The 13,183-nt window shown below is 43.7% G+C and overlaps 1 long non-coding RNA gene across 1 annotated transcript in view; it reads right to left on the bottom strand.

Moving 5' to 3' along the window:
- LOC126475009 (uncharacterized) overlaps positions 1 to 12,062 on the bottom strand; it is a 367,333-nt gene extending 355,271 nt beyond the window's left edge. The window contains exon 1 of the long non-coding RNA XR_007586637.1: positions 11,653 to 12,062. This is a non-coding gene — a long non-coding RNA (uncharacterized LOC126475009). The remainder of the gene's footprint in view (positions 1 to 11,652) is intronic.
- Between the last annotated feature and the right edge of the window lie 1,121 nt (positions 12,063 to 13,183).

The raw sequence follows: 13,183 nt of genomic DNA, 5'->3' as shown, positions 1-13,183 counted from the left end.
TGGTCTCACGAGGCTGAATGCACTCCGTTCCAGAGCTCCCACCAAGGGAAATTTGCCGCGCTTACGGGAATCGAGCCTGGATCCCCCGCATGACAGCCAGCCATGCCGACTACTCAGCTACGGAGGCAGACAGTTACCTAACACAGAACAGAGGGTGCAAACGCTTTTACACTGAGGAGCCAAACATACTGGTACACCTGCTTCATACTGTGTAGAGCCCCCGCGAGCACGCAGAAGAGCCGCAACACGACGTGGCATGGACTCGACTGATGTCTGAAGTAGTGCTAATGGGAACTGACACCATGAATCCTGCACGGCTGTCCATAAATCCGTAAGAGTATGAGGGGGTGGAGATCTCTTCCAAACAGCATGTTGCAAGGCATCCCACATAAGCTCAATTATATTCATGTCTGGGGAGTTTGGTGACCAGCGGAAGCGTTTAAACTCAGAAGAGCGTTCCTGGAGTCACTCTGTAGCAGTTCTGGAGTCACTCTGTAGCAGTTCTGGACGTGATGCGTGTAGCATTCTCCTGCTGGAATTGCCCAAGTCCGTCGGTATGCACAATGGAAATGAAAGGATGCAGGTGATCAGACAGGTGTCACCTGTCAGAGTCGTATCTAGACGTATCAGACGTCCCATATCACTCCAGCTGCACACGTCCCACAACATTACAGTCTCCACCAGCCAGAACAGTCCCCTGTTGACATGCTGTGTCCATGGATTCAAGAGGTTGTCTCCATGCTTGTACACGCCTATCCTCTCACTACAATTTGAAACGAGACTTGTCCGACAAGGCAACATGTTTCCAGTCATCAGGACTGCAATGTCGGTGCTGAAGGGGCACAGGCGCGGCCTCAAGCTTTGAGTCGTGCAATTATGAAGGGTACACGAGTGGGCCTTCGGCTCCGAAGGCATGGTTCGCACGCTGATATTTGTTGATGGCACAGTATTGAAATCTGCAGCACTTTGTCTTCTGTCACGTTGAACGATTCTCTTCAGTCGTCGTTGGTCCCGTACTTACAGGATCCCTTTTCCGGCTGCAGCGATGTCGAAGATTTGATGTTTTATCGGATTCCTGATATTCACGGTATACTCGTGAAATGGTCGTACGGGAAAATCTGCACTTCATCGCTCGGAGATGCTGTGTCCTATCGCTCTCGCGCCGACTATAACACCACGTTCAAACTCACTTAAATCGTGATGCCCTGCTATTGTAGCAGCAGTAACCGATCTAACAATTGCGCCAGACACTTATCTTTATATACGGCGTTGCCGACCGCAGCGCCGTATTCTGCCTGTTTACGTATCTCTGTATTTGAATACGCATGCCGATACCAATTTCAAATGGTTCAAATGGCTCTGAGCACTATGGGACTCAACTGCTGAGGTCATTAGTCCCCTAGAACTTAGAACTAGTTAAACCTAACTAACCTAAGGACATCACGCACATCCATGCCCGAGGCAGGATTCGAACCTGCGACCGTAGCAGTCGATACCAATTTCTTTCGCATTTCATTTCAGTGTATTATTCCTCTTCTTTAAAAGATGTTTTTTGGCATCATACGTTTACTCTCTTCTCTTCCACGTAATTTACTCCTCCACGTTTCTTGGTCAATTGTTAGCATTGCTTCCTTTTCTTCAGCTATGCCCCTTCCCCTAAAGTAAAAGAGGCTCTATCCCTCTGCTTGTCTATCCCTGCTTCTTTTTTCCTAGGTAGTTACCCGCGTGAATCCAAATTACACTCACTACTTCACCAACTAAATTGAACCTAGTTTCCGGCATACGCTCTTGTCACTGCTTCTATCGCTTAGTAGAAACAGTCGTTTAAGAAAACATGTGTAGTGCAGGATTATTGGGCACATCAAAATCTGACAATACTTATTGCACTTATATCCAGAATCGAACTCTAATTTTCCAATACAAAATAATGCGCTCTGGGCAGCGTAGCTACACAACGTCGATGAAGATACTTGTACATATGGTTACAGTGTTGCCAAATCACCTTTCTCTGAAGTGCATGTTCCATAGAAAAGAGGCACGGAACGAAAGTCTGTTAGGTTTATTTTCGTACTATTACTTCGCAAGAAATCGAGCAGTGGCGTCCGAGTGCGCGTATTTTGATTCGCATTGTATATATACACTGCCTGATAAAAAAGTTGAAGCACTCAGAAGACATGGTCGGATATCAATGTAGCTAAGTACACACACACACACACACACACACACACACACACACACACACACACACACACACCATCGGTGTCTATGTGTATGATAAGAGTTGCGATTCTCTGTGATAGGTATTAGCTTTGTTGCCGGCCGCGGTGGTCTAGCGGTTCTAGGCGCGCAGTCCGGAACAGCGCGACTGCTACGGTCGCAGGTTCGAATCCTGCCTCGGGCATGGATGTGTGTGATGTGATTAGGTTAGTTAGGTTTAAGTAGTTCTAAGTTCTAGGGGACTGATGACCACAGATGTTAAGTCCCATAGTGCTCAGAGCCATTTGAACCATATTAGCTTTATTCGTGTTAGCGTTGTTACCAGGTCTGGTAGGATATACGAGGACATGACTAGCGACAGATGTTGAGTGATAACTGTGACAGACACAGATATGTCTTGTACTCATGTGAGACTGAGTATCGGCGGCTGGCAGACTTTGAACGCGCCTCATTGTGGGTGTCCATTAGGCAGTGCAATATCCATATTTGTGGGACATTCGGATGTGCCGTTGGCCCGACGCTGGACTGCATGAGAACATTAGGGCAGGCACACTCAACGTCAATGTTCCGGTCGACCTCGTCTGACTATCACATGGAAGGGTCGCCATACTGTGCACCAAGCCCATCGTCATCCTTTCACATCGGCGCCTGCCATCCGAGAACAAGTAATGAACGCCCTGCAATATTCTGTGCCATTCCGCACTGCTGGTCCAGAGCCTAGCAGCGGCGGGAGTAGGAGATTATGTCACATGCGTGGGCTCGCATACCGCAACACGAATTGTGGTGTTTAGAGCGGTACCAAGACCGGGAAACATGGGCTACTGATAGGCGGCGTCGCATTGCGTTCAGTGATGAATCGCGGTTCTCCACTACCCCAGATGACCATAGCGAGTATGGCTACATGGGTAGAGGTCTCATACTTTCAATGTTTTGAAAAGGCACAGCGATGTGACTCTTGGCGTCATGTGGAGGGCCATCGTGCATGACTTCAGATCACGGCTGGTAGAGAAGTCTGACAGCCCAACGGTAAGCCACGGGCATCCTGTTCCCTCATAAATGTTGCATCTCATGCAACAATATGCTGGTGTCATTTTTCAACAGTTCAATGCTGGTCCACTACGAACTGTTTGCATGATGCCATCAAGATATCCAGATCAGTTCTGATAGGACATGTGCAGGACCAGCCCGAAGGTCAACTCCATCTTAGTACCAGTACCCAGAATGGCAAGGACCAGTTACAACGGTTGAGGACCAGCTTACCTCAGGAGAGGATATAACGACGTTATGACACCCTTCCCAAACGAACCAGTGCCTACATCCAGGCCATATGTCATTCTGGCAAATTGGCTCAAACAGCCTAGTTCGTTGTAATTTCAACTAGATTTTGTAATCACTGAAAAAACATTACATACCCTCTCAATTTGTGAACCTCCATTAAATTTCCTCCCACCTTTTTGGATGCTTCACCTTTTAGTTGGGCAGTATGTGTGTGTGCCTTATGGTTTTGAGTGCATCAGTTTAATGACACGTAACATATCCAGCAGCTTTCCTGGAGATTGACATCCACACGACAGTCTAAATGTGTTATGAAAGAGTAGCAATGTACACAGTTTTATCCACTGCTCCCAACAAGGTAGTGGGAGACAAACACGTTAGAGGCTACTTCAATATTGACAAGATACCGTTGCGAAGAAAAAGAGAAAAACAGGAGAAATTTAGGCAAGATATCCCTTACTTGTTACGCTGGAGTGGACTTCTGCACGACGTTCTCTTTTAGCTCAAACCTGAAAATCTTGTAACGAGGAAGCCGGACGGGCTCATTTAATTGAAGTTATTACTCCTATATAAGTGAACTGGTAATCCGGTTTTCTACCCGAAGTCGGCGTTGGAGCGAAGCAAGTAGGCTATCCGCTACCGCGAGAATCCGCAGTCTTGGCTTACAACTACTGCGCAACACCGCAGGTACATACCCTCCAAAACCAGTTCAGCGGAGCCACTGAATGCTACCCGGTTGACGTGTCTAGCGCGAGCTGCCATGTCAGATAAAATACAGCGCACGTACATAGCTCGACAAAAACTAGGCACGACTGAAGTGTAGCAGTTGGACATTTGTCTTCACATGAAGCCACTGGGAAAATACGATCGCACTGGCATTTACTGTAGGATACTACTAGAGTCCGGCTACAACATCTAGCTTTAGGAACTTGTATGTTACTTTCTCAGACTGGAGATGCGGAAGGTTAGATAAGAAAGCATGACTGAGACCCCGGGGTGAGATCGAACAACCTGTTGTGAGGGCAAAGGGAGAAATCATTAAAGGAATAGGCATAAGTTTTACCGTCTCAGTTTTATTTACCCTATATTTATAGGATAATAACTCTTCTTCATATCACAAGTGAACAATTCCAATGGCGCTGGTCATCAGAATCAATATTACACCCATCGGCGATACCCACATGACCCGCACTACAATGTCTGCCTGTCCTAAACATGGAAACCATTCGCTGGTCATCTTCGTCGCCAATAATACTGTCATTTTTTTATCTTTGCTGATAAATATTCGCACTTTACGGAGAATGAACAACTCCCTTATAGGAATCAACGAGGTTGCTGCAAGCACTGATGAAGTGAAACCCAGTTTACCCTGATCGATCATGAGATCTAGAGAGCAGAAAATAGCGAAGTCAGGATTGTGAAAGAGTTTCTTATATGAGTCATATTCTTTTCACTTTCTTACTAATTTGACGACTGCTGTGTTCCAGCATCTTAAAAACTTAAAAATGACTTAAAGGTCGATAAAGTGGTTGTGAAAACTATAATAAATAATGTAGTTCATGCTGAAAACGTTGTCGTTTGAAAAAGAACGCAGTATGTCGCTCTTCATAGTGTGGCATAGGCCGGGGTGAAGGTATTGTGAGTCGGTGCACTTCACAGTTGTGTGAAAGGGCCTCTGTTGTGAAGAAAAACTTCTAAAAGTCTTACTACGTTGTTGGCAGACGTTTAAGTCGTGTAGAGTGATGCAAAATTTTATTAACTTAAGAAATGCATAGTAACTTACAGACAATCAACGTCTAGTGAAAGGTTTTGTAGTTTTCTATAACACAAATAAGGGCAATATAATACGCGTTAGAAATACCAATTGGACATCAAACACTGGAATGCATAACAAAATTCAAATATCTACGATTATCTTTACCGAAAGCGATTTAATATGGAGCGGCCAAACAAATATATTTGTTGGAAGGGAAGATGCCATACTCGGGATTCATTGTAAAGAGCCCTTACGAATTACAATTCACGCACGAAAGACGTAGTTAACAAAACCGTCTTTTGATGGAAGTGATACAAAAGATTAAAGAAGGGCTGCGCATTCTTCAAGGCTTTCCTTTAGTCACCATGAGAGGTTCAAATGGCTCTGAGCACTATGGGACTCAACTGCTGAGGTCATTAGTCCCCTAGAATTTAGAACTAGTTAAACCTAACTAACCTAAGGACATCACAAACATCCATGCCCGAGGCAGGATTCGAACCTGCGACCGTAGCGGTCTTGCGGTTCCAGACTGCAGCGCCTTTAACCGCACGGCCACTTCGGCCGGCTCACCATGAGAGGCCACGGCGACGCTCAACCAACTGCTGTGGGAGACGTTGTGCATCGGGGACTGCCTTAATCACACAAATTTAGAGCTCACGTTCCAAATCAGTTCCTCCATCACGCATATCGCATAACGACGACGACGCTAAAATACGAGAAATTCGAGCTCATTCACAGGAACACCGGCCGTCTTTCTTCGCACGAATCGTAGTAAAGCTGTAACGGGAATGATGTGGATGTGGGCGTGACATGTAGCCCGGCGAATGGATGGAAAGTTCCTGTTTTGGATTTTAAAAAATAAGGAAATATGAAAGAGGAAAACGGATAAGTTTAGATGAAGACTGTAGTTAAAGATTAGATTGCACGTCCAAGTTTGGAGAGCTGCTTTATCCAATAGTGGACATGAAACGTATGATAACTACAAAAACCTTGAGTGGAGGTCAATGGAATTTTTAACCGCTCCTCGCAAAGTAACCGTTTCCTTTCGTTGAAAGATAAGGGAGGAGGTTAGAAAGTCTTGACTGTTTTTCCCAATACAGACCTCACTGACTTGGTAACGCCTAAATCCAGTGATCAAGGACAGAAGAAATGCAATATTTCATATCCAAGCTCATCAAAGCACTCTCCGAAATTTAGGGTCCTGTGAGGGGAACATTACCAACCTGGGAGATAATATAGCCTGCTGCGAAGAATGCCTAAGATGATGTCGCAGTTTTATTGACGACCATTGTTTCGCATGCAGCCGTTTGCGCTTCACAGTTGAAAGCTGGCAACAGCGGTGCCAACAGCCAGGATGCTTCTATCGGCGATCCTGCTGTACACACGTCACGTCATGTGGTAGCCAACTCTGCAAAAACGAGTTGGTCCACATAACACGTTTCTATTATTCTGTAGTCTACGAGCTTGCACCGCTAGAACCATTTATTCGGTTTGCAGCTCTATCACGGATGTTTAGTTTATGCGATTCTCGATGCAATGTTTTCGTTGCGCTGTATGCTCTACATTCATACAAAACTCAACGATCAATTTAGCTAAACTCAGCTGACACTTACATCACAATCCGATATCACACTACTGGCCATTAAAATTGCTACGCCAAGAAGAAATGCAGATGATAAACGCGTATTCATTGGACAAATATATTGTACTAGAACTGATAGGTGATTACTTATTCACGCAATTTGGGTGCATAGATCCTGAGAAATCAATACCCAGAGCAACCACCTCTGGCCATAATAACGGCCTTGATACGCCTGGGCATTGAGTCAAACAGAGCTTGGATGGCGTGTACACGTACAGCTGCCCACGCAACAACACAATACCACAGTTCATCAAGAGTAGCGACTGGCTTATTGTGACGAGCGAGTTGCTCGGCCACCACTGACCAGACGTTTTCAATTGGTGAGAGATCTGGAGAATGTGCTGGCCAGGGCAGCAGTCGAACAATTTCTGTATCCAGAAAGGCCCTTACAGGACCTGCAACGTGCGGTCGTGCATTATCCTGCTGAAATTTAGGGTTTCGCAGGGATCGAATGAAGGGTAGAGCCACGGGCCGTAACACATCTGAAATGTAACGTCCACTGTTCAAAGTGCCGTCAACGCGAACAAGAGGTGACCGAGACGTGTAACCAATGGCACCCCATACTATCACGCCGGGTGATACGCCAGTATGGCGATGACAAATACACGCTTCCAATGTGCGTTCACCGCGATGTCGCTAAACACGGATGCGACCATCATGATGCTGTTAACAGAACCTGGATTCATCCGAAAAAATGAGGTTTTTCCATTCGTGCACCCAGGTTCGACGTTGAGTTCACCATCGCAAGCGCTCCTGTCTGTGATGTAGCTTCAAGGGTAACCGCAGCCATGGTCTCCAAGTTGATAGTCCATGCTGCTGCAAACGTCGTCGAACTGTTCGTGCAGATGGTTGTTGTCTTGCAAACGTCCCCATGTGTTGACTCAGGGATCGAGACGTGGCTGCACGATCCGTTATAGCAATGCGGATAAGATGTCAAGATGCCTGTCATCTGAACTGCTAGTGATACGAGGCCGTTGGGATCCAGCACGGCGTTCCGTATTGCCCTCCTGAACCCACCGATTCCATATTCTGCTGGATCTCGACCAACGCAAGCAGCAATGTCGCGATACGATACACCGCAATCGCGATAGGCTACAATCCGACCTTTATCAAAGTCGGAAACGTGATGGTACGCTTTTCTCCTCCTTACAGGAGCATCACAAGAACGTTTCACCAGGCAACCCCGGTCAACTGCTGTTTGTGTATGAGAAAACGGTTGGAAACTTTCTTCATGTCAGCACGTTGTAGGTGTCGCCAGCGGCGCCAACCTTGTGTGAATGCTCTGAAAAGCTAATCATTTGCATATGACAGCATCTTCTTCCTGTCGGTTAAATTTCGCGTCTGTTGCACATCTTAGTGGTGTAGCAATTTTAATGGCCAGTAGTGTATTAGCGCTCCTGTCTATAGCACTACATATACAGTACTTACCCTTTCACTACTCTGTTTAGCAAAGATTACAATTACTGCTACAGCAAATAAACAGACACTGAAAATTTGTCATTAGAAATCCGACGTGACTGCATAGAACACCGTAGCGTAACGAGCACAGGCACACTGCCGCTCGGAAAACTGCCAAGATGTTTCAATACTAGCGAAAAAACAAAGTGAACGTTATTGTTTTACAGATGAGTCAGAAAAGCTCCGAAAACAAAGTCTGCTCAAACTGAATTGCAGAAAGTTTATTTTATTACTGAACTTATGCTTCACTTACGTACTATTATAGTTATACTAAAAGTATAAGAACGTCAAAGATTTAATTTTTTACTTTCACGCCATTTCCTTTACTCATCAAACTAGTGAAAAATCTGGCCCCTTAGAGATGAAAATTTCCAACATATATACGAGAATACGGGGACACACAGGGAAGAGCGAACCAGAACTAAACGTCATGAATAGCTACATATGTACGGAAAATAGACGATGCCTACCCTTTGCTGCTATGTTAAAAATCATTATAAGGTCAACTTTCTAAAATTCTGTAATCTACTGTGTGTAAAGGAAGGAATCTAACAATCTTACGAACATCTGCTGTATAAGTTTTCTATTTCTCATTATTTGTGCAACGTTCAGACCCGGTAGTATTTCGCATTCCTTGTAAAATAGAATATAAATGTCAGCAAATCTAATACTGACATGTAAACGTGTTACAGTACTTTTATTCCATAGCAATTTACACAAGAATATGCCATGCTCCGAATTTCATTGGTAAAATAATAGACTATTTAACCTGCAGGTCACTGAAACACTATAGGAGAATCTACAACGTAGTCAATGGATAACAAAAACGAACTTAACCTGTCATAAACCGCCAGTTCATTAACTAGTAAGTTGCTCCCTCAAACTAAGATATCCTGAATAACGGAAAACTCAAGAATAAATGTTAAACGTAACACAATTACCTCGCCAGTTTCGAATTTCGTTAAAAGAAGCCACTGAAATAAATTAACCAGCTTATGTATGTTTGCCGTCAAAATACAATCAGGGCAAAAAACTATATTTCAGTTCGAAATGTATTCTGCGTGACACGTAGCTCATGTGAAAATAAAACGCGTGTGACATGATGTCCTTGACAGTGCATTGGGAATTATCACACCGAAGAAACTGAAAGGTGGGCCTAGTATGAAAGAAGATAAATACGCAAAATATTTCGCAGCTGTTGGTTTCTTTTTGATTTATGCAACTATCTCTATGCCGAAAAACTTGAACTGACAAATGCTTGAAGAACCACGTCAACTATCCCGCGAAAATCTACCTACGGAGTTCAAGATGTGTTTTAACTAAGAAATCTAGGAACATACTACGCTTGACTAGGTATCGGTCCCATTGCGAAACCCCGACAAGGTTAGACTAGCCTGATTACCGCGAGCATGCAGGATTCTTTTCCCCGCTTCAGACGCATATGGAATGAGGAGAAGCCCTTCTACCAGGAACAATGGAATTACTCCCAGCCATGAGTATGGATGCAAATGTAGATGCAGCCATCTGTCGGGTGAGCAGCCAGCCTACTATCGTCCAAGTCGACACCTTACAGACACATCGTTTTAGGTGTTCGTGTTTTCACTGTCATTCACTATACATCGGAATCCTGATGCTGTACACTGAAATGTATGTAAAATAATAGAAGCGTTTACCCAAACAACTGCCAGGAAGTTTTACAAATTTACACGAACCGCGTAGCGAAAGAGAGAACACAACGAAGAAGTCGGTAGCAATACTTATGCCCGCAGCATTTTTGTCTTGCTTTCCCCCCGAATGCGTGGTTGGAGATAGCCAAATCGTGATAACACATTAATCACCATATTAATTTGATGATCATGCGTCTACAGAACACAGGGCAGGAGAGCGAATTATTTTTGAATACGTAACGTGGAAAATTTAGTTCTTATGTTATAAGCGTTTAATAAGAACGCTTTCATTAAACTTAGATTGTTTCCACCACATAAAAAGGTGCGAATTCCTCTGTCGATCTTCACATTAAACTTGTCCAGTAGTGTTATGGTGCACAACGTGATGCTGCATCCGACTAACAAATATCGACTCGTCAGAAGACTACGTTGGATAATGCAGACAGCAGCAGGAGTTGTCTCATTTCCTTCACCTATGTTGATTCTTTGCGTATCGTAGCAGCATAAACTGTGAGATTCTGAGAATGCCGAAATGTTCTTGTGATGATGATGTACAAAACTTGAAAAATAAACTGTCAAGTTTCTTTCTCCTTCCTCGAAAGTCACGTAAAGAACGTAATAAACCAGGCAAACAATGAGGCTCTTATCGAAATAAACTTTGTGCTTTTCTTGGGTGCAATTAGCCAATCCTCTATAGGCCTACTCATGAATAGAAACACTTTGCCTGGATGATGCATTATTAATCAGAATTATTTTCACAAATATTTTGATGAAGTGTTTTAATTGTCAGAATACACGACACATAATATGGCTCACAGAATCGAGCCACGTCATAATTTGTTAGTAGCTTCACAAACAATTACAAAAAATGTAGCACATGGACAACTTTCAGTATATGTAAGGCGTTTTTCGGGGTGGACGTGGTGGAGAGAGCCAGGAAGGCTTAGCCGCGTTCCTTTATTTGTCTGTCTTTTAATAGAAGACATGGAGGTCATCGTAAAATTACATCAAGATAAAAGAAAAATCGATACAGATCACTCAAAAAGGTGCCGTGTACACCAAATAATGTTCTATGTACCAGAAAACTGTTCAATCAACGTCATTTACATTCACATGGGTGACTTCGCCCTTGGATAAGCAGTTGAAATCTATGAACCTGCTACTGTCTGACGGAGCAGAGGCGATACATCACCACGATAAAATGTGAATACAAAGGATTAGATTCAGTTTTCAACTTTACATGTTTTCTACGATATCTGACAGGTGACGCTGATAAACTGATTGCACTGACAGGCGCTACGAAGTACTGGACCGGTGCCAATAACAGCTGACGTTTACTTTAGGAATACTGACGAACCTTGGAACGCATATAAACCGACCACAAAAAAGTACACGAAGCCGAAGACAGGCTACAGAAATTTCTCAGGCTGATCATGAACAGCTTTCTCAAGGTCTAGATTTAGATAGAAAAGACGCATTTGAGGCACCGATATTTCTACACTTGCCGTAACGGAGAATGAGCAAAAAATACCGTTATTCGCTTGAGATAACAGTTACGCTTCAAACTACAAGGTCGAAAATTCCGATTTAACAATCGAAATCTTCCACAAAAATATATAAATTTCTTTATGACTCACCTTTTCCGAACAGTCTACTTCTTATTGCTACCGCTGAATAGTTTGATCTTCCCTCCACTCTTGATAAGTTTACAATTGAACAGAGATGAACACCAAACGTTGCTCACTTTGGAAGACGTACTAATTTGAGTTTGAAATAGATTTGAAGAGAATAACTGATCACAGAACAATTCACTGGCGCTTCCAGCATCGATCACTTAACTGTTTCTTGCACTGATTTCTTCAATGTAATGTTTTTAATGCATTGCTACGTAAAGAAAGTTTTAAATTTCTTGCAGTATCCATTCTGTGTTGCAGGAAACAATTGAATTTTAAAAGCCAAAGATTTTCACCAACGAGCCCGGCAGCACGGAAGCAATGGATCGATCCCGCAGCGACTACGTAACTCAACTGTTCGCTGCGGAAAGCGTTCTGTGAGTTTCGTTAGCAGTAGCACTCGCAGCGCGTGGTGCACGGGTGGCGAGGAGCGGAACCAGAGGCTAGGGAGTGGGGAGATGAGGGGCGGCGTGGAAGGGAGGCTGTCTGCCTGGTGGGAGCCTGGATGCTCGCCATAGGCGTGGCTGCTTGGCTCTCCCAGTCTGCAGCCTACTATGATTCGTCACAAAAGAATATCTTTGCAAAAACGTAGGATTTCTTTTAAATTTTTTGAGTTCTTTGTAGCTTGAAACTCTTTTGCCGTCTGTTTTGAGAAGAAAGGTACTCAGTGCAGAATTTCATGCACGTCTTTATAGACGATGTCTATTTTCAACAGTTACAAAAGTACAACTTTTCTGGTGACAGTTTCAAATGATAATTAGTGGCAATTATATGGCTGATTTTAAGGGATTCGCATCTGAGTAACACCGAATTTGTGGTTTTTAACAACATTGCGTTTTAAAGAGAAGTATTTGCAGTGACCTAGGGTTGCCGGAGCTGATTTGGTACATGCTACGACATTATTCATAAGCAACATTTTATTTTAAACTGCCAGGCGTTTCAAAGTGAATATCGCAAATTTAAGGCTTTATAGCATTTATTATTTTCAACGTACAGTTACAAGTCATACATCAAATGAAAGAGCGACTCAGGCAGTTTTTGTTACAAGCGTTCATTGTGGACACCATTTCTTTATGAACCCCGAAAGTAAAAATCTCGTGGCGTCAGATCCCATGCGAAACTAGTTCTGTCATCTGGCTCCTTACGAACAATCCAAATGTCATACACAACATGTATCAGTGAGGCAGCGCACGATCTTGCTACCAAATAAAATTCTATGATTCAACTTCTTCCAATTGAGGCAAGAGCTTTAGTTCTAGCGCATCAAGATAAGAAACACCAGTTACAGTTGTTTCAGCGAAAAGGAAAGGTTTATAAACTCTCCTCCGCGATATGGCACAAAACAATCAGTTTTAGGGAGTCTCGTTGCAACTGCAACATCTCGTGAGCATTTGCTGACCCCCGGACGCGCATATTATATGTGTTCACATTCCCACTTAGGTACAATGGCGATTCATCACTGAAGACGACACGATGCAGAAAATCTTTATCGTCA

This window comes from Schistocerca serialis, chromosome 4 (genome assembly GCF_023864345.2).
Source record: "Schistocerca serialis cubense isolate TAMUIC-IGC-003099 chromosome 4, iqSchSeri2.2, whole genome shotgun sequence".
In the NCBI taxonomy this organism is placed as follows: domain Eukaryota; kingdom Metazoa; phylum Arthropoda; class Insecta; order Orthoptera; family Acrididae; genus Schistocerca; species Schistocerca serialis.
The sequence above is the reverse complement of the archived record's forward strand: the minus strand, read 5'-3'. Positions and strand labels throughout refer to the sequence as shown.